This window comes from Phoca vitulina, unplaced genomic scaffold, assembly GCF_004348235.1.
Source record: "Phoca vitulina isolate PV1807 unplaced genomic scaffold, GSC_HSeal_1.0 scaffold73, whole genome shotgun sequence".
Classification (NCBI taxonomy): Eukaryota; Metazoa; Chordata; class Mammalia; order Carnivora; family Phocidae; genus Phoca; species Phoca vitulina.
Window position 1 is genome coordinate 1,730,586 of NW_022589776.1, and position 21,989 is coordinate 1,752,574.

At 40.4% G+C, this 21,989-nt stretch overlaps 1 protein-coding gene across 1 annotated transcript in view; it reads right to left on the reverse strand.

Annotated features, from left to right (window-relative positions):
* The window catches only part of ANKRD45 (ankyrin repeat domain 45), a 54,197-nt gene extending 50,293 nt beyond the window's left edge, over positions 1–3,904 (reverse strand). The window contains exon 1 of the mRNA XM_032393393.1: positions 3,814–3,904. The gene's annotated coding sequence lies outside the window, so the exon portion shown is untranslated. The remainder of the gene's footprint in view (positions 1–3,813) is intronic.
* Between the last annotated feature and the right edge of the window lie 18,085 nt (positions 3,905–21,989).

Consider the following 21,989-nt stretch of genomic DNA (forward strand, 5'->3'; position numbering starts at 1 on the left):
AACTGGATGGGGGCAAGGATCAAGCCTTACATTTCTCTTGTGTCACTTTCAGACTTACCACAATTCTTGACATGTATGTATTCAATAATTCTTAACATCAACCTTGCAATTCCCACTGCTTTTCTGCACAGTCAAGAACAATGGGAGTTTTGGAGTCAGAAAGACTTGAGTTTACCATCCAATCCTGCAATTTATTAGCTGCATAATACTGGGTGATTTACCTAATCTCTTGTAGGAGTAACACTAGACCTAGTTTATAGGATTGTTATAAGAAATAATAAATTAGATGATGCATATGCCAAGCACATGGTGAGCACTCAGGAAGCAAAACCTATCATCATCATATCATCATTCCTCCAGCAAAAGCATTTGTGAAATAAAAGAAAAGATGGTAATTATTATTCTTTTTCTTTAATACACAGTTGTCCTACACAAGGTGTGAGTAAATTATTTTCTATTCTACCACCACCAAACATTTGATTACAGACAGATTATTCTGCATCTAGAGATCAGTGTGGTCCCAGGTTATTTCAGAGATTTGTAAATAAACTAGATCAAATCTGGAAATATGATTCAGGCCAGAATACTCAAAGCTACAGTTGATATACCCTTGAATAGAGCTTAATTTCCATGTCAGCCCAGAATTAACATGACTAGGGCAGCATTTCTCAAATTCCTTGGCCTCGGGGCTCTTTACACTCTTAAAAATGGAGAGCTCCCAAAATTTTTATTTGGGTTATATCTATCAATATTTACCATATTAGAAAAAAACATTTACCATATTAGAAATTAAAACTTAGAAATCCTTATTTATTAATTCATCTTAAAACAGTTACATGTTAACATACAAAATATAGCTTATGGGGGGCACTGGGTGGCTCAGTCGGTTAAGCATCTGTCTTCAGCTCAGGTCAAGGTCCCAGGGTTCTGGGATCGAGCCCCGCATCGGGCTCCCTGCCCAGCGGGGAGCCTGCTTCTCCCTCTCCCTCTGCTGTTCCCCCTGCTTGTGTGCTCTCTCTCTCTGTCATATAAACAAATAAAATCTTTAAAATATATATATATAGCTTATGAAAAATATATTTTACAAGGAAAATTTGATGAGAAGAGTGGCATTATTTTACATTTTTGCAATTCCCTTTAATGTCTGGCTTAACAGAAAAGAGATGGGTTCAAATACCTGCTTCTGCTTTCATTGCCATGACATGTGATGTTGTGGTATCACCTGTCATTTAGCCTCTAGAAAACCACCATAACATGTGAGAGAATGAGAATAAAAGACAAATGATGTGTAAGAATTAATATGAAGATAGCTTTACTGGTGAACTCCCTGAAAAATGTCTTAAGGATCCCTGGGGAATCGTCAGACCATACTTTGAGAACCACTGGACTAGGACAAAGTCCTAGGACTTAAGCCACCGTGGTCTATGGTCAAACCTTCAAGACTATTCTAGTGCAAATCTAGACTAACTGAGATCAGCCTTTCTGAAATAAAAGGACAAAGTGAAGTCTTCCAGGGCATTTATCTTTAGACCTGCCTTTTCAAAGACATCTAATCAGGAGAAAAAAAAGTAAACTCTCCTGTCATGTTTGGTGGTCTACGGCTGATTGTGTCCTTCATACTGTCTTTTGGAGATAGAGCAAAGAATTCTATTCTTTATGGTTTTTTCTTCTTATAACATAGAAGTTTTAAAATATCTTGAAGTATTTTTACTGTGACTATAAGTACTAATAGGATGATCATAGTAACATAGCTTTTCCTTTCTCCCTGTTATCAATATTCTACATATTGAAATTTTTTAAAAGATTTATTTATTTGAGAGAGAGAGAAAGAGAGAGCGAACATAGGGAGAGGGAGAATCTCAAGCAACTTTCCACTGAGCACAGAGCCCAACACGGGGCTGGATCCCATGACCCTGAGATCATGACCTGAGCAGAAATCAAGAGTCGGACACTTAATCGACTGAACCACCCAGGCGCCCCTATATTGAAAATGTTTAACTCTACTTCCTCACTAATATTTTTGTTTTAGAAAATACTTACCTTCCATGAGAAATATGTAATTTATATTTAACATAAAATGGGCTTATTTTTGTTATTGTTAAAAGAATTAATAAACATGTTTTTAATTCTCAGTATATTTTTAATGCTTACTGTATGGCTAGATAAAACCCACATAAAGGAAAGCTCTTTGGGATCAGTAATTTTTTGAGAGTATAATGGAGTCCTGGGACCAAAACATTTGAGGACCGCTGTTCTAGGACACGGATGAGATCCAGAAGTGGCAGAGTCTTGCAGGGGCCCTTGCCCCCACATGGTTGCTGTAGCAGGGTGAAGAAGTTCTGTAGGGAGGGAGGCCTGTGGGCCAAACCACCCCACCAGGGTGGAAAGGAAGTCACAAGAAGGTTCAGGGCACTGATCAAACCAGGAGAGATCTGTTCACAAGGTACATGACCCCAAACATGACAACGGGACCTTGAACACTTTCCCAAAAATCTTGTGAATCCACATATATCCACATACCAGGACACCATCTCAAGGAGAGAATCAGGGGAGAAGTTATCTGAGAACCTAAGTATTTTTGTATAAGATAAATTAGACATTAGACAAAGAAGCCAATTACAGATTGGTCTAAACTTTAAAACCAGTTGAACGTTTCAATTATTTTTTTTCCTAATAATCAATGAGTGAGTGCTCCCAAAAGAAACTAGAAACAAAAATAAATTACATTTTCTTTGCCCATAAAAGTTATAAATCAAAATTGCAACCTAGGTGCCTATAGCCAAAAGTTCATAGAGAATGTAAGCACGGAGAGGGGAGACAGGGTTGGAACTATGAAGGCAGAATGGCATAGCAGTCTGTGAGTCAGAAGGCCCATGCTTTAGTCCTAATTCTGGTATTTAATAGACTTTTCTGAACTCACACTCCTTATTCGCGAAATGAGAACAGCACCTGCTCTGCTTTCCTTAATTCGTGTTGGAAATAAAGCAGGTCTACAAACTCTTCCTTTTAACTATGAAGTGCGAACTCTTTTGAGGTTGCTAAGGAACTAATAATAGAACATCCCAGAGGCCACGGTCCTACCCCATAGGCCATTTATTCCCCACAGTGGGGGCGCCACCAGTAAATCAGCAATGACGATGAGCTAAGGGATACAATGGAGAGAAGCAAAGAGCACTTTGAGAGTAACGACACTGGACAGCTAAATTAGACTCGCAGCGGGGAGGTTCGGAAAAGGCTTCCCAGAAGTGGGGACACCCATCATGGAGTAGTAGGAGTCTTAAAGAGAGAAGAAAGCGGCAATCCAGGTCATGCGAAACATAAAGGGCAAGGAGGCAGACAAGCTCGAAGTTATGACGAATAGATCTGAAGGGACTTTTAAGCTAATTGAATTCTTTCTTCAAAAAACGTGGTCCCTTGAGGATTTTAAGTCCCCAGCTCAAGGAGAGGGCCCTAAAGGGCAGCCCTGGGCCCCGGGGGGTTAAACAGAGGAAGGCCTGAAGAAGAGCAAACAGAGAGTGGCGGCCACACCGCGCGTCCCAGGAGGCCCGGCGGGGCGCACACCCGTCGCTTCTGGACCCGGGCGTTCGCCTTCCGGCCTGAATCCCTCAGGGACCCTCGGGGATCTCCGAGGCTGCCCGCGGGGCGGGAGCCGCTCTGCAAAGCTCTGGGCAGAAGCAAAGCCGGAGGACGCCGGGGTGAACGCCCACTCCCCTCCGGCTCCAGCCCCAGCGGCCACGCGGGGAGATGCCCATTCCTTCCCCCGACCCCACCCCGAGCACCCACCGCGGCCCTCCGCGCGGGACCTCGACTCACCGCTCCCTAGGCCCCTGGCTTCCGCGGTTACCATGGCGACGGCGCACCCGTGCGCGCTAGCGCCGCCCCGAGCGCTGCGGTTCCGGCTGCGCGCCTGGGTCAAGGTTGCGAGGTGCGAGCCGAGAGAGAGCGGGAGAAAAATCAGGAGGAATCCCTCCACATGAATTAAATCTCTGCATTCGGATGGAGGCGGGGGGGGAGGGGGGTGTCTTTATTTTGTAAATTTTCTACCATATGGTCTATATTTACTTTACATTTTAAAAAAAATAAAATTTAAAAATAAGGCGTGCACACTGGTTGCGGGTCCGTCTTAAGTCTTATCTTTGGCCTTTGAACTAAAGAATTTTTCCAGAAATACGAGGATGCTTTCTGAAAATTACAAAAGATTGTAATATAACGGACAGCTTGCTTAATTTTCTAGGCTGTTAGAGGTCTTTTTCTTATGGTTTATGGTCATTGTCACCAAGTCCGTTTCCTGAGACCTCACAAGTCCCAAGTCTGTCAGGAGCGGAAGGGCCTTGGAAATTAACATCTAGCTTGGTTGAGGAATTTAAGATCCAAAACAGAAGACGTTCTAGAAAGGAGGATGGGAAGGGGTGGGACAGGGGTATCAAAAGAAGCCAGCAGAGAAGAGCCACGCTTACCCAGAAACTATATAAATGTCCACATTAATCAGAGGGAAGACGGGGAAGTTTTGGTCCTGAAGACAACTAGTGAAGGAAAACATTCGTTTCTTTACTATTTCCACAAGGAAATAGTTAAGGAGGAGGTAATATTTTAGAGGAGCTCAGAACATCTGAGTTGAAGGCTGAATAGCCTAGTTTTAAAATAAATATTTGGCCTAAGACCCAAGCAAAATATCGCTATCATAGATCTGAACTTCTGGAATAAAGAATAAGTTTGAAACTGTAACTATTAGATTTCTCTTATTCAAAGTAGTTGTAATAGTCAAAATATTAGAGTTTGATGTATAGACAGGAACAATAAATAGTCATCTGCTAGCTCACTCACAGCATATAGCACATTTGCTCTACTAAGCACTCACTTCCTACTGAAGTTGTTGGAGGAGCAAGACATTTTAGGTATTTCACTTTTAATATGTTTTATGTATGTACTATGTTTTTCATAGTCTGGTTGGGGTTTCTTTTTTAGCATCTGGATGGAAGATGACTTCTGATGTATGATCGTGCATGAATCCGTTTTTAATTAATCTTCATTGGGTGTGAAGAATTCCCAAATACAACTGTTTATGGAAAGTCTTAAATGGATTTCAATACTGAAAGTTAAATAGAATTAACTAGAAAGGATGGGAAGACTCTAAGTAGGTCTGAGAAACCTAAAAGCAAAGGGGCGCTGTTCTCTGCTTAACTCCATGTCAGAAACAACTGCATGATTCATTTAGGCAGACCAGGTTAGAAACAGCCTTATGAAGGAGAATTCTGGCCTGGGGGTGGTCCAGATGCAGCAGAAAGACTTTCATGATCCTCTATAACTCCCATCCTCTGTCCCCCAAGTTTGGCATGAGAACATTGAAGAGAGCCTTTAGATCTAAGGGACCAAATTGATGTGCAAGAGACAAATCTTAGCAACAACTTTTGGGTACTAATGATGGAAGTCCAGATATGACAATGAAGTCCTGGTGTACAAATGGCTTAAGGAGCAGATGAGTTAAGCAGTATTCAAGCCCCCCCCCCCCCTAGAAATTAGGTCAGCTCCAGAAAATTATGGTAGGGGGGAGGTTTACAATTGATTGAAATTAATTTTTTCCATCCTGAAGGTAGACATGCCTGAACCCATTTTTTATGCTCCTTTTTCAATTATTACAATAAAATACTTTTTTCTAGGGGCGCCAGAGTGGCTCAGTTGGTTGAGTGTCTGCCTTCGGCTCAGGTCATGATCCCAGGGTCCTGGGATCGAGTCCTACATTGGGCTCCCTGCTCGGCGGGGAGTCTGCCTCTCCCTCTCTCTCTACCCCTCCCCCCTGCTCGTGCTCTCTCTCTCTCTCTCTCAAATAAATAAATAAAATCTTTTAACAAATTACTTTTTTCTAAGTAATCCAAAAAAGGATTGGATTTCTGTTACTTGTAACGTCAATGCCTCATAATATTGAAGAGGGAAAATATAGTATGGCTTTATTTCAGAAACATGCTGTCCCTCAAGGTAAATTTCCCAAAATGAAATTTGGGAAGGATAAAATTGCAGGTAGGTGTTTCACTTGTGGATGAACAACTGTGTGTGAGTATTATTAGTTAGAGGATCAATGTTAAACCTGGAGGCAGGTTTCTAGCAGGATGCTCTAGTACTCTGTCACCCTCTCCATTTCAACAACTTTGTGTCAGTGACTGAACTATAGCCCTATAAGGCATACCTAACAGATGACCCAAGGCTCAGAATAATAAATAATATGATAGACGATGGCAGAATGAAAATCTAAAATCAAAGGATAAATAGAAATTCAACAGGCAAAGAAGTGGGAAAAGGCATTTCAAAAGAAATTTGTAAAAAGGGATGGAGCCACAAAATAAATAGCAAAATAAATGCATATGTAGATTGAAACAGGCCAAGGATATGCGGTTGAGAGAGGCGAGAGATGTAATTAAAGAGAATGGAAGAGGGGGTGCCTGGGTGGCTCAGTCGTTAGGCGTCTGCCTTCAGCTCAGGTCATGGTCCCACGGTCCTGGGATCGAGCCCTGCATCGGGCTCCCTGCTTGGCGGGGAGCCTGCTTCTCCCTCTCCCACTCCCCCTGCTTGTGTTCCCTCTCTTGCTGTGTCCTCTCTGTCAAATAAATAAATAAATCTTTAAAAAAAGGGGGGGGGGATTGGAAGAGGTCAGACAGCAATGTGGAGAATAGTTTAGAGGAAGACAACAGGCACAAAGAGAAGCCAAGAGTGACTCCCAGGTTTCTCTTGGGGGACCAAGTGACTAGGGGTCTTCTAATTCAGAGGGATTTTGAAGAAAAGCAGGGTTAGAATCAGGATGATGTGTTCACTCTTAGACAAGCAGAGGCAGAAATATCAGTGTGCCTCCAGCCAACATACATTTGAATCTAAAGCTCAGTAGGGGTGCCTGGGTGGCTCAGTTGGTTGAATGTCTGACTCTTGATTTCAGCTCAGGTCATGATCTCAGGGTTGTAAGATCCAGCCCCTCCACCCACCCACCCCCAAAAAAATCAGGCTCTGTGCTCAGCAGGGAGTCTGCTTGAGATGCTTTCTCTCCCTTTGCCCCTGCTTGTGCATATGCATGCGCACAGGTGTACTCTTTTTTTTCTCCCTCTCTCAAACAAATAAATCTTTAAAAAAAGTAAAGCTCAATAGACAAGACTGGAATATAAATATAAATTTGGGAGTCATTGGCATATAAATGTTATTGAAAACCTTCAAAGAGGATGGAGTCATCCAAGGTGATGCATAAAAGAACAGAGGGCTAAGGGCAAGTGATGGGAAGAGCAACGCTAAGGAATAGGCAGAGGAAGATAGGGAGAGAATGAACAGGCCCAGGTAAGTGTGGCAACATAGAAGCCAAGAAAATCGTTTCAAAAAAGACTTGAAAAAATGACAATGGAATTTGGCACCTAGGGGTAACCTTTATGGGATCAATTTTGGTGAAGGGTGGTAGGCAAAATCAAGATTGCAGTGGACTGAGGAGTGAATGAGGGAGATCAGGAAGTAGACCACTAGGAATAGAATATTCTAGCTTGAAGAAGGTAGAATAGAAAGCTTTTTAAGAAAACTCTCTCCCACTCCCCCTGCTTGTGTTCCCTCTCTCCCTGTGTCTCTCTCTGTCAAATAAATAAACAAAAAAAAAGAAAACTCTCCTTATAGGAAATATCTTTATTTTTAATGTAAGATAGGTTTGGCATTTGTCAGAGATAACATCGGGGTAATTGATTTAACAACTATAATTGAAAATGAAGTGGTAGCAGTGAAGGTCTGCTATTCTTTTGAGAAGTTCCAATAAGACGTTGAGGAAAGAAATTGCTCAGAAGTTAAAGGAATACAAAGTATCAAGGGAGATATTGCAGCAGGGTGAGGATCACAGAAGCCTAAGTGTATCTATAGTGTGACAGCAAGGAACTTGCTGAAAGAGAAGATTAAGAAAAGAGATGACCAATGAAGTAAGATCCTAAGGGAAATTGAAGGGTAAAGGGCTAAGTATCTATGGAATGATGGCCTCGAATAGGAGGAACTTCACTTGCTCTTCTAATTTTGAAATGAAAAAAAGTAACAGAAGCTTGGATGCAGATAACTTTTCATCCTATGGAATTTATGTTTGAAGAAAACCCAGCTTGTGACCTTGGACTAAGTATGCTTAAACTGAGGGAGGAAGGCATGGGAGGGGTAAGAATAGCATGAAGATTTGGCAAAACAAGTAAAAACTTTGGTTGCATTGAAGAGGTGATTGAGGTTGAAGACTGAATTTGAAGTCACCTCAACCTGCACAGTTGAGAGATTTTCTCCAGCAATGCCCAGACGGCCAGTTCGGTCTGAAGTTGGTATGACAGAGGCATGGAGGTGTGTGTGGATGAAAAGTGCTGGGGAGAAAATGAACTCTTTCTTGTCCAAAAAAAAAAAAAGTTGGCCCTTCTCCCTCAGCTTCTGGAAGGTAACTTCTAAGCCCTTGGAATGAACTGCCTGTCTTTGTTTACCTGGAGCCTGTGGGCCGTGCTGCAATAGTCTACACTAACAATGTGATTTATGTTGGGACCTTGGGCCATGCAGCAGCAGCTCAACCTATGCATTGGCTGGAGACTAACCATTACTATAACTCTTACAGATCCCTTCCTTCCATTCTGCCTCTGCTGCTCATTATGATAATTGTATCTACCTGGCCTCTGATGATTCAGTTATGTCATCTAGCCTCTATTGTGTGTATGAGGGAGGTGGGGCCATCCTGACATCTTCACCATAATCAGGAAGCCCAGTTCTGTGTCAGCATCTCCTACCATCAATCTGATCTACAGAGGAGAGCCAATACTGAATTTATTAATGGTTCTGGGTACCCCTCTCACCAGCACCTTCCTTATTACTTTGGTAAATGGTCTGTCCTCTGGTCCCTCCCGTGGAATATAATTGCCTGGTGGGTTTTCAAGGCTTACATAGGACATCCACTCTAGCATGCTCACTTCTTTGAACTTTTTGATCTCTTATTCTACTGCCTTCCATGGCAATTCTGGCACCTTTCCTTCATTGAGTATGGGTCATCACTTTCGATGCTTATGAAGCCATTCTATAGCATGTTTGTACCATCTCCTGAGATCCTTGTCAGGTTGTTAAATCCCAGGAGAGTGTTTCAAAATTAAACTCCCTTGTTCAACTTTGTATTCTGTCTCCCCAGATCCAGTGTCCTCAGAATTAAGTCCCACATGCACTCACCCAGATCCTGAGCTCCCGGGATATAGTCCCTTTTACTCTGTCATCATGTGGATTCCCCTGGATCCTGAGCTTCTTGGGGTATACATCATCCTTTTCCTGCATTATCAGGCCTACCATATCCCCAGCCAGGTGACTTAGTGACTTAATTCTACTTACTAGTGGTATATATATATACAATGGAATATTATGCAGCCATCAAAAGGAATGAGATCTTGCCATTTGCAACAACGTAGATGGAACTGGAGGGTGTTATGCTGAGCGAAATAAGTCAATCAGAGAAAGACATGTATCATATGACCTCACTGATATGAGGAATTCTTAATCTCAGGAAACAAACTGAGGGTTGCTGGAGTGGTGGGGGGTGGGAGGGATGGGGTGGCTAGGTGATAGACATTGGGGAGGGTATGTGCTATGGTGAGCGCTGTGAATTGTGTAAGACTGTTGAATCATAGACATGTACCTCTGAAACAAATAATACCTTATATGTTAAAAAAAAAAAAAAGAAGAAGAAGATAGCAGGAGGGGAAGAATGAAGGGGGGAAATCAGAGGGGGCGACGAACCATGAGAGACTATGGACTCTGAAAAATAAACTGAGGGTTCTAGAGGGGAGGGGGTTGGGGGGATGGGTTAGCCTGGTGACGGGTATTAAAGAGGGCATGTTCTGCATGGAGCACTGGGTGTTATACACAAACAATGAATCATGGAACACTACATCAAAAACTAATGATGTAATGTATGGTGATTAACGTAACATCATTTAAAAAAAAAAAAAAAAGACTGACAGCTGAGATCTGTCTGTCCACAGCACTTCCAGTGACTGGTGGATTACGTCCCTCATTTCTGAAGGGTGTCTGGCTGGCACGTTACAGGACTCCCTATATGCCACCAATTTGACATGCAGCTCCGTCCATCTGTTTTTCAATATTCAGACATTGCTTTTTTTTTTTCAATTAAATCTTGTTTTAAAATTACTGAAGACATTTAAATAAAATGCCTTAAATTTTATTGAAATAAAAAATAGATGTTGTCTAAGTAAATAATAAAGTAAAATTTTATTTAAATAAAAGTAGATTTTGCTTAAATGAATTTTTAGTTATGAAGAACATTTAATAAATTAAAATATAAAATTCAATACTTTCAGAGAAATCTGACTTCCATCCCTAACCTTTCCGTTACCTCCTTTTCCTCTAGCCAACCATTTTTATTGAGTCTCATCTTATCAGGGTGCCTGGGTGGCTCAGTGGGTTAAGCATCTGCCTTCAGCTCAGATCATGATCTCAGGGTCCTGGGATCGAGCCCCATATTGGGCTCCCTGCTCAGCAGGGAGTCTGCTTCTCCCTCTGCCGCTCATGCTCTCTCTCTCTCTCAAATAAAATAAATAAATCTTTAAAATATATATATATTTTTTACATATATATATATAGGTAAATACACATATACCTACATACACTTACACATTATATTTCCTCCCCTTGCTTAATCAAAGTTAGCATGCTATACACACCATTCACTTGGTTTTTTTCATAATATATCCTGAAGAAGTGCCATGTAAGTATTCAGAGATCTTCCTTATTTCTTTTTATAGCTGCATAATCCTCATTATGTGGATATCCCATTGTTTATATAATCAGTCCTCTATTGAGAGGCTCTATGGTTATTTCCATTCTTTTGCTGTTCAAAGAATCCTGCAGTTAATAACCTTTCACATAACTTTTTTTGTTAATATTTTTGCAAGTGTTTCCTTGGGGTAGTAGGATCACCGGGTCAGAGAGTAAATGCAAATGTAGTTTGGCTAAATGCTGCTGAATCCCTCTCCACAGAAGTTTTATCATTTTGTAGGCACACCAGCCATGAATGAGAACGCCTCCTTCCCCACAGTCAGGTCAGCAGAGCAGGTTGTCCAATTTTGAATTTTTGCCTACCTGATAGGTCTTAATACAGCTACAGTGAGCATTTATCTTATTATGAGCAAGACCGAACATATTTTCAAATGTTTAAGGGCCATTTCTTTTCCTGAGGACTGCCTGTTCATGTATTTTGCCTAATTATCTATATTATATATTTTTTCTCCATTTTTAGGAGACATGTATATATTACATTATGAATCCTTTGTGATATATATTGCAAATATTTTTTCCTAACTGTCATTTCTTTCATTCATTTGTATGTAATATTTTTCTCATGGAAAATTCTTAAATGCAAATTTATAAATCTTTTTGCCTCTAGATTTTGAGTCACAGGAAGTTTTTCTCCATTCTCAGTAAAGAAATTCATCTGTTTTCTTGTCCTATTTTTATGCTTTTATTATTTGCATTTAGACTTTTGATAATTTAGTTGTTGTGGGGTATAAAGACCCAACTTCTTCACCCCAACTTGTGACAACTCTGAAGGGCCATCCCAGCCCCAGAGCTTCCCACGGGGTCTTAAGAGGCCTTTGTTGAGATTGCAGTGGAGTCCAGTTCCTTATATGAGATGGATCCAATTTTGTCTTTTTCCACAGCTGTGTCCACATCATTTAAGCCACAGTCCATATATTCCCCACTGATGTGAAATATCACCTTTATCACATACTATATTCCCATATGATCTTGAGTCTATTTCTGGATTTCCTACCCTGCTCCATTTGTCTGTCTGTTCATACACCAAAACCACAGTTTTAATTATAGAAGTTTTAGAACATGCTTTAATAATATCTGTTAGGGTTAGCCTTCCCCTTTGCTGTTACTGGGTATTCTCATTTGTCTGTTCTTCCATATGAACTTTATAATCAATTTATCTAGCTCTGTCAAAACTCTGATGTTGATTTACTTGGACTGCACTAAATGTATAGATTAACTTATGGCGTGCTACCATCTTTATGAAATTGAGTCTTCTTATCCAATGACATGGAATGTCTTTCTATCTGCTCAGGCCTACTTTTGTTTCTTTCAGGAGTGTCTTATAGTTTTCCTCATATAGGTTTCATGTAACTAATAACCCTTGACTGAGAGTTGTAAACAATTCAGATTCCATCTTGTAGGTGAGAAAACTGAGGACCAGAATGACCAAGTGATGGCTTGAGATCACAGAGTTAGCACTGGGACTCGGCTCCCATCATAGTGCTCTCCACTATTCCACCTTCTCATCCTGTGGGTGCATCTAGGGAACTAGGAGAATGCTCTGCTGTTGTCTGATCTGTGCTCACTCCTCCTGTTCTGTTCCTGAACTTCCAAAGTGTTTTCCCAGTTCTCCAGCTCTGTCTGCTGCCATTCTCTCCAGTGCACCCCTGCCGAGCTGTCCTTGCCCCTCTGGCTTTATTGTCTTTGCCTAGAACCCTCCTCCTCCCTTCCAGCTCTGCCACCTAATAACCCACATCATCCTTCATGTCCAGCCTAAGGGGCGCTCCCTCAGGGAAGTCTTTTGTGTTAGTTACCTATTGCTACATAAAAATTTATTTCCCCAAAGCAAACATTTATTATCTCACAACTTTTGTAGATCAGGAACCCAGGCATGGCTTAGCTGGATGCTCCTGCCTCCAGGTCTCTCATGAAGTTGCTGTCAGGCTGTAGGCAAAGTCTGCAATCTCATCTGAAGGCTCATTTGGGAAAGGATTTGCTTCCAAGCTCACTCATGTTGCTGATGGCAGGATTGAGTTATTCGTGGGCTATTGGATTGAGGACTTCAACTACTTGCTTGTTCTGAGGGAAGTCAGCTGCCATTTTGTGGGGTGTCCTATGGAGAGGTTCTCATGGCAAGGAACTGATAGAGGCTTCTAGCCAACAGTCAGCAAGAGAGAGATGACATTGCATCAGAAGCTCTAGTCCTTTTGTAAACTAATCTTGGAACTAACATTTCATCACTAAGTCTTCTATTAGTTAGTTACTAGGTGCAGCCTACCCTCAAGGGAATTACACATGGGCATGAATACTATGAGGCAGAGAACATTGGGGGTTATTATAGATTGGATTGCATGCCCCACTCCCACCCCCAGTTCATATGTTGAAGCTCTAAATCTCATTGTGACTATATTTGGAGATAGGGTCAATAAGGAGGTAATTAAAATTAAATGAGATAATAAGGGTAGGGCCCAAATCCGACAGGATTCATGTCCTTATAAGAGACACCAGAAAGGAGCTCTCCCCTACCTTCTCCCCACCCCAACCCTTTATCTCTCTCTCCCTCTCTCTCTCTCTCTGCCCTTCGGGGACACAGTAAGAAGGCAGCCATCTACAAGCCAGGAAGAAAATTCATCAGAAACCAAATCAGCTGACACCTTGATCTTAGGCTTCCCAGCCTCCAGAACTATACATTTCTGTTGTTTAAGCCACTAGTTTGTGGTACTTTGTTGTGGCAGCCTGGACTAAGACAGGAGCCATCTTAGAAACTCCCCACCACACCTTCCCATACCCTCTAGACCAGGTCTGGGCTCCTTACTACATAGTTTCCTTAGCATGTGGTAGGTCTCTTTCAGACAATTATCCCAACAGCAATTAGACAACTAATTGCACAACTCATGGTTTAGTTTTAGAATGTCTCCGCAAGAATGGAAATTCCATAAAACAAGGAAACCTAACATAACAATAAAAAAAATTTAAAAAAAAAAACAAGGAAACCTGTGGGTCTTGTTTACTGCTGAACCTTGGATCCAAACACAATATTTTATACACAGCAAACAATGTGTAATTTCTAATTGAAAGACTGTAAGCAACTCCTGATGAACTGTTTGGCTGTTGTTACTTCCTCATACCCAATCCAGATAAAAATATATTTTAGGGTATTTTCAACTAGAAATGCAGGCTCCGGGGCACCTGGGTGGCTCAGTCAGTTAAGTGTCTGCCTTCGGCTCAGGTCGTGATCCTGAGGTCCTGGGATCCAGAAGTCCCACTCAGTGAGGAGCCTGCTTGTCCCTCTCTCTCTGCAGCTCCCCCTGCTTGTGCTCTCTCTCTCTCAAATAAATAAATAAAATCTTTTTTAAAAATAATTAATTAACTAATTAATTAATTAAAAAAGAAAAGAAATGCAGTGTCCCCATGGGCACACTTTTACTGAGGGTGACAAAAATCTCTCAGTTGTTGCAAATGCCAGGTTTTTTGTACTCGTATTTCTAAATGGAGTTCTCTAGGCCTTGACATATATAGAAAGGGTTGATTTACACTAAACTTCTCCACTTTAAAAAGAAACAGAGTTAGCAGAAGCACAAACCAGATCACAGTGGGTTGGAGAATGAATCATAGCTTTACAAAAGTAGGAGGGACTGCTCTTGTCCTGGCTAAGGGTTTGAAAATTCAGTCATTGCTTGGCAGCATTCCTTAACATTTTTATACCTCCCTCATTATCATTTTCTCATGTTATGAACGAATCTAAGGATCACCTTGGAAGATGTTCTTTTACAACAGGCAATTCATAGAAGAGAAACCTGAATGCCAGCCACAAGTACGAAAAGTTGCCTTGACTGCAGTGGCCATCAGAGAAAAGTGCATCTAAACCACAGTGAATTACCCTTTTATACCCATCAGATTGGCAAAACACATTTAAAGTTGGGAAACACAAAGCGTAATGATAATGTAGACCAATAAGAACCTTCATACATGGCTAGTAGGAGAGGCAGCGTAGCACTGTGGCTGAAAGCAAAGACTCTAGAGCCATTTTTGTATGGTCTCAAGTCCTGACTCTGCCTCTTTGGCTTGCCCTGACTTTGACCAAGTTCATTAACATTTGGTGCCATCTGTAAAATTGAGATGATGATAATAATATAATAGCTCCTAACTCAAGAAGACTAGTGTGAGTATTAATGAGTTAAGAAAAGCACTTAGAACAACATCCAGCATGTGGTTCATGCTACACAAGGATTTGCTAGTAGTAGTAGCAGTAACAGTAGTAGTTGTTGTTGTAAAACAGAACAACCACTTTAGAGAGCAATTTGGCTAGTGCCAGTAAAGTTGAAGATATACATAGCATATAACCCAGCAATTTTACTCATACTTCCTATCCTAGAGAAACCCTTACAGATTTACACAAGGGAGCATATGCAAGAATTTACATTGTAGCATTGTAATAGGCAAAACTGGAAATAGTCAAAATATCCATCTGCAGGATAATAGATCTTTTAAAATCTCTGGTATAGTCATACAATAAAATACTATATAGCAGTGAAAATAAAGAGTGCTGGATTTCAAGCTTTAACATGCATTACAATTACCCAGAGGACTTGTTAAAACAGATTACTGGGCCTCACCTCCAAAGTTTCTGATTCAGGAGGTCGGTGGGAGGGCTCAAGAATTTGCATTTCCCGGGGCGCCTGGGTGGCTCAGTCGGTTAAGCGTCTGCCTTCAGCTCAGGTCATGGTCTCAGGGTCCTGGGTTCGAGCCCCACATCGGGCTCCCTGCTTGGCAGGAAGCCTGCTTCTCTCTCTCCCTCTGCTGCTCCCCCTGCTTGTGCTCTCTCTCTATCTGTCTCTCTCTGTGTCAAATAAATAAATAAAAAATCTTAAAAAAAAAAGAATTTGCATTTCCCAAGTAATGCTGATGCTGTTGGTCACAGTTTTATGAATCACTAAATTGGACCTTCATTGATTAACATGGATAAATCTTCATTAACAAAGTTGAGTGATAAAAGCAAGTTGCAGAATACATTCACTTTGATATCATTTATGTAAAGTTTAAAACAATATGCACACACACTGCATATGCATTTTTGGTCAAAATAAACACAAAATGCATAGGAATGGTAAAGCAATAACTTTGGAATGATGTTTACTTTGTGATGAAAGAAGATAAGACAACAAAGGGGAGTAGATAGGGTGCTTCAATTGTATCTTTGACATTTTATTTCTTAAACTAAATTGTGGATATAGTATGTTTATTATAATATTCTCTATACATTTTTATATTTAAAATGAGTTTCTTATAGGCAAGATACAGTTGATTCTTGCTTTTTTTAAATCCAATCTGATCATCTCTACCTTTTAACTGGAGTGTTTAGTCTACTTATATTTACTGTGATTATGATATGTTTGAGTTTTTAATCCACTATCTTGCTATTTGTTTTGTAATTGTCCCATTCATTCTTCATTCTCTTTTTCATCTTTTCTTATCTTCTTTTAGATAAATTTAGTATATTATATGACTTCATTATATCTCCTTTTTTGGTTTATTAGTTATACTTTTTTGTTTTGTTGCAGTCCTTTGTGGTCATTTTAGAGTTTATATTATACATCTTTACTAGAGTCCACTGTAAAATAAAATTAAAACCCTTTTATGTATATATAAGATCCTTACAAGCAGACAGTCTCTCCTTTGTCCTGCATGCTACTCCCTTGCAGTATATTCAATAAACTTCTATCTCCTTCATTCTGCCTTAGGTGAGTTCTTTCATTGCCCACGCCGCTGGCCTCCACTCGATTGGGATGCCCCACATTTGGTGGCCCTCATGGGTACCTCTGCCAGCTCAGGACTTTCCCCAGATTCTCTGGGAATTTCTTGGGACTTTGCCTCTGTAGACCACTCTAGTACTCCTTGGGGAACTGACAACCTCCAGTCAAGTTTAATCCTGGGTGAGGACTAAAGCCCCAGGAGGAACCAACCAGACAGCCCTTGCCTGAAAGGGTGAGGGATTTCCCTTCTTGTCCTTTGGAGGGATCCTTCCCTCCCTCTCCTTTCTCTTTTTAGCCCTTTAGTAGTCTAACCCTAGTACTCCTCAGGCAACTTAAGATCTCTGGCCAGGGAAGCTCCCTGGTATGATCTGAAGGTCTGAGGGTGAACAGATCAGACTGCCCAAGCCTGTGATGGCCAAGGACCCTTTTCCTCTCCTCTCCCACTCTGTCCTTCTGTGGCCTTCCTTCCTAAGCTTGTCCAGGGCAATTCCTCACACATTACAGACTCAGATGGGACCCTTTCCTGATGCTGGCTGGCTCTCAGCCACTTCACTTCTTTCAGGCTCCCACCTTTTTTCCTTTGTTCCCACAGATCCAGCTGCCATCTTGATCTACATGTCTGAGTGAATCCAACAATTCCATGTACGAATGTTGGTTCAATAAGGATTCCAACCCATACCATTGGATGATCATCTCCCCCTAAATCCCATGGACCTGGCCGCCAAGGAATTTCACTCAAGTCATCTATCAGCACATCAATATAATACAATGCTCCAGTCTGTAACTGCACAGAACCCTTGACGGACTGACAAGTTTAGGTAGGGACAGCCTCTCCCCACCCCCACCCCTGTACAGCATGAAGCAACTGCTGAAGATGAGACCTCTGCTCAAATGGTAAAGATTTGTCATTGTCCATCTGTCCAGGGGAATGTAGAGGTTGCTTTTAGGAAAAAGGCTTGAGCAATGGAAACCCCAGTAAAGTAAAAGGGCCCACAGTGACCACTGGGCTGAATGTAAACAGGCTCATTAGGTGACCCACCTCAAAATAGCCATAAGCCCAAAATGACCAATGGGCTACTTACAACCAGGCACAGTAACCAAAAAAGGAAATTTCCATACATTCCCATAACCTCCTCACTCCCCCCTCCCTTAACTCTTACCCTCCTCCCCTGCCTCCTGGCAGACAGTCTCTCCTTTGCTGTCACACCTGCTGCACCCTTGCAGTGTATTCAATAAAATTCTATCTCCTTCAAAAAAGAAAGAAACTTATGGGGCACCTGGACGGCTCAGTCAGTTAAGTGGCCAACTCTTGATTTCGGCTCAGGTCATGATCTGAGTTGTGAGATCGAGCCCCACATTGGTTCCACACTCAGTGGGGAGTCTGCTTCAGATTCTCTCTCTCCCTCTCCTTTGCCCCTCCCTCACCTCTAAAATAAATAAAATAAATCTTAAAAAAAAAAACAACAGTATACTTCCATTTTCCTCCTCTTGGCCTTTGTTATTGTTGCCATTCATTTCACTTCTGCATGTATTATAAACCCAAGCAAACATTGTTATCATTTTTGCTTTAAACAATCATTAATCTCAAAAGATATTAAATATGAGAAAATATTATTTTTTATTTACTCACATATTTACCATTTCTGGTAGTTTTTGTTCCTTTATGTAGGTCCAGATTTCCACAGAGTATCATTTTCTTCCTTCCTTCCTTCCTTCCTTCCTTTCTTCCTTCCTTCCTTCCTTCCTTTTTCTTTTTCTTTTTTTTTTAGAGAGGGGGATAGAGGGAGGGGCAGAGGGAGAGAGAGAATCCTAAGCTGGCTCCACACACAGTGTGGAGCCTGACATGGACTCAATCTCACAACCCTGGGATCATGACCTGAGCTGAAATCAAGAGTTAGACACTTAACCCAGGCGCCCTATCATGTTCTTTCTATATATAAGGTTTTCTTTAACATTTCTTGTAGTGTAAAGCTGTTAGTGATTAATTCCTTCAGCTTTTGTATGTCTCAGAAAAATCTTTATTTTGCCTTTCATTTTTGAAATATATTCTTGCTAGGTGTAGAATTCTAAGTTGACAGTTTTCTTCTTCAATACTTTAAAGATATTGTGTTAGTCTTCTGGCTTACATTGTTTCCTATGAAAAAATCTGTCGTCATTCTTATTTTTATTCCTTTGCATATGATGTGTCTCTTTTCTCTGTCTGCTTCTAAGATTTCCTCTTTATTATTGGTTTTAAGCAATTTGATTAAGATATGCATTGGTGTTGTTTTCTTCATATATCTTGTACTCAGAGATTATTGAGCTTCCTAGATCTGTGGAGTTACAGTTTTCATCAAATTTTGAAACTTCTCAACCAATATCTCTTCACATATTTTTTATGCTATCCCATCCCTGCCTCTTTTTCAGGAACTCCAATTACACATACATTAGGCCACTTTAAGTTATTCCTCAAATCATGATGCTTTGTTCATTTTCTTTAGTCTCTCTCTCGTTTCATTTCGAATAGTTTCTATTGTTGTACCTTCAAATTCACTAATCTTTGTTCCTGTAATATCTGATTTGTTTTTAGTCTCATCCAGTGACTCATCTCATACATTTTTGTTTTCATCTCTAGAATTTTGAGTCTTTCTTTATATCCTCTGTGTCTCTCCTTGACATGTTCCTTTACCTCCTTGAACATATGGAATATAGTTTTAATAAACTCTTTTTATATCCCTGTCTCTTAATTTTATCCCCTGTGTCATTTCTGTGTCTGCTTCCATTGATTAACTTTTCTCCTCAGTATGAGCCATGTTTTCCTGCTTCTTTGAATGCTATGTAGTTTTTAATTAGATACCAAACATTGTGATTGTTACTTTGGTCAGGGTTGTATAGTTTTTTTTTTATTTCTATAAATATTCCTAAACTCTATTCCGGAATGCAGTTAAATTACTTGGAAACAATTTGATCCTTTAATCTAAGGCTAAATTTGTCCCAATGCTAACACTACACTCTTCTAAGTATTTTACCCAATGCCTTGTGAATTATGAGAATTTTTCACTCTGAATTTTTCACCCCATATACACTCCACAGATTGTTTCTTCTAATCCTTTCAGGTAGTATCTTCCCTGGCCTTACTTACTTTCATCACATGAATATGCTGATCAGCACTCAGATTAAGATTCAAGGGGGTACACCTTAAATTTACACAATGTCTATGTCAGTTATATCTCAGTACAGCCCGGAAAAGATTCAAGAGGAATCCTCTGAAGCTCTCTGGAACTCTTAGTGTAGCTCTTTCTTCTTTGGTACTCTGGGCTGCAAACTCTAGCCGCCTTGGTCTGCCCAGACTCCTAACTTTATCTCATCAATTGAAGGAGGTTTTCAGGCACCACCTGGGTTCTCCTTCCCTGCTCTGTGGCAAAATATCCAAGCAATAAGCTGGGGCAATAGTAGGATCACCTTGTTTGTGCCAGCTCTCTCAGGGTTCACTATTCTGTGCTGCCTGAAAACTGTTGTTTCATATATTTTGTCCAGTTTTTAGTTGTTCTTAGTGGGAAGGGAAATTTGGTCCCTGTTACTCCATCTTTCTTTTTTTTAATACAGATTTTTATATCTTAATTATTTCATAGTAATTTCTTCCAGATGACTTCTTTTGTGACCTGACTCACAGAGCTTTCCATTGGATTTTTCATTTAAAAATCCAGGTAATTGCATTTATTGAGCATCTCTGATGTGCCAGGGATCTCCTAAGTACTTTACGTGTATTTACATGTATTACAAAATTCCTGTCCTGTGGAAATAACACAGCATTATTAACTTTCTTCTTGGACCGGGCAAGACTTTACCTTGATATTCTATACTTTCTTTATCTATTCATCCATTAGTGAACACTTAGGTTGTTTCCATATCTTAGCTATTATAAATAATGTTGCAATGAGCATGGGAATACATGTATCTTTTCAAGTTAGCGTTTTTGTTTACTTAAGGTAAGTACCCAGATGAAATTGCTGGATCATATGGTAGCCCCATTTTTAATTTTTTGAGTTTTCCATAATGGCTGCACCAATTTACACTCCCACCAGCAATGCACAAGGGTTTTCTTTTCTCCATATCCTCATCACACTTGTTACTTCTTGTCTTTTTGATAAAAGCCATTCTAACAGGTGTGAGGATATCTCACTGTGGTTTTGATTTGTATTTTTTTGATGATTAGTGGATGTTGAACATCTTTTCATGTACCTGTTGGCCATCTATATGTCTTGTTTGGAAAAATGTCTATTCAGATCTTCTGCCCATTTTTTAATTAGATAGTTATTTTGTGTTTGTTGCCAGAGGGAAGGAGCATGGGGCAATGGGCAAAATGGATGAAGGGGAGTGGGAGATATAAGCAACAGTTATGGAATGAATAAGTCATGGGAATAAAAGGTACAGCATGGAGAATATAGCCAATGATATTGTAATAGCGATGTAACAGGACAAATTGTATCTACATATGTGGTGAGCATAGCATAATGTATAGAGATGTTTAATTACTATGTTGTACACCTGAAACTAATGTAACATTGTGTGTCAACTATACTCACATAAAAAAAATTTAATAAAAATAAAAAAATAAACTAGCCTCTCCTTTCCCCAACTAAGTCACTCTCCATAACATTACTCTGTTTATCTTCTTCCTAGATAGCATTTGCCACTGACTGAAATTATTTTGCTTATTTGTTCACTTGTTTATTGTCTATATCCTTTTATATGAATTAGTATGCTCTGGCTGCAGGTAATAGAAACCCCCAACTCACTATAAAATACGAAATTTATTATCTCATATGACTAGATGTCCAACAATAGGGAAGTCTCTGGGCAAGGGAGAATGAGTAGTTTAAAAATGACATTTAAGGGGTGCCTGGCTGGCCCAGTTGGCTAAGCATCCAACTCTTGAGATAGAGCCCCGCAGCAGGCTCTGCACTCAGTGGAGAGTCTGCTTGAGATTCTCCCTCTTCTTCACCCTCTGCTCCTCCCCCTGCTCTCTCTCTCAAATAAATAAAAAATAAATAATTTTTAAATAACATTCAAGGACCCAAATTCTTTCAGTCTCTATGTTCTACCGTCTTTATTGTCTAGCTTCATTCTCCTCTGGCTTCCCTCATGGTTGCAAAATGGTTGCAGTGGTTCCAGGTGTCACATACAAACCCAACAATGGCCAGAGAGAAAAGATGCTATCTCTTCCTATATGTTTTCTAAAATTGGTGGGAAGTCTTTCTCCACAGTCCTCATTAGATTTTCTCCAATTTTTCATTAGTCAGTATTGGGTCATTTGCATGGAGATGATGTAGACCAATTACTCCTAATGGAAAAGATGTTAGAAAGTCAACCACCATAACCACATAAATGATCAGTAGAACTTCAGGATGTTGTCTATCTCCTTCATGATTATAGTTCCAAAGCTTAGAGTAGTACTTGGCATACAATAGG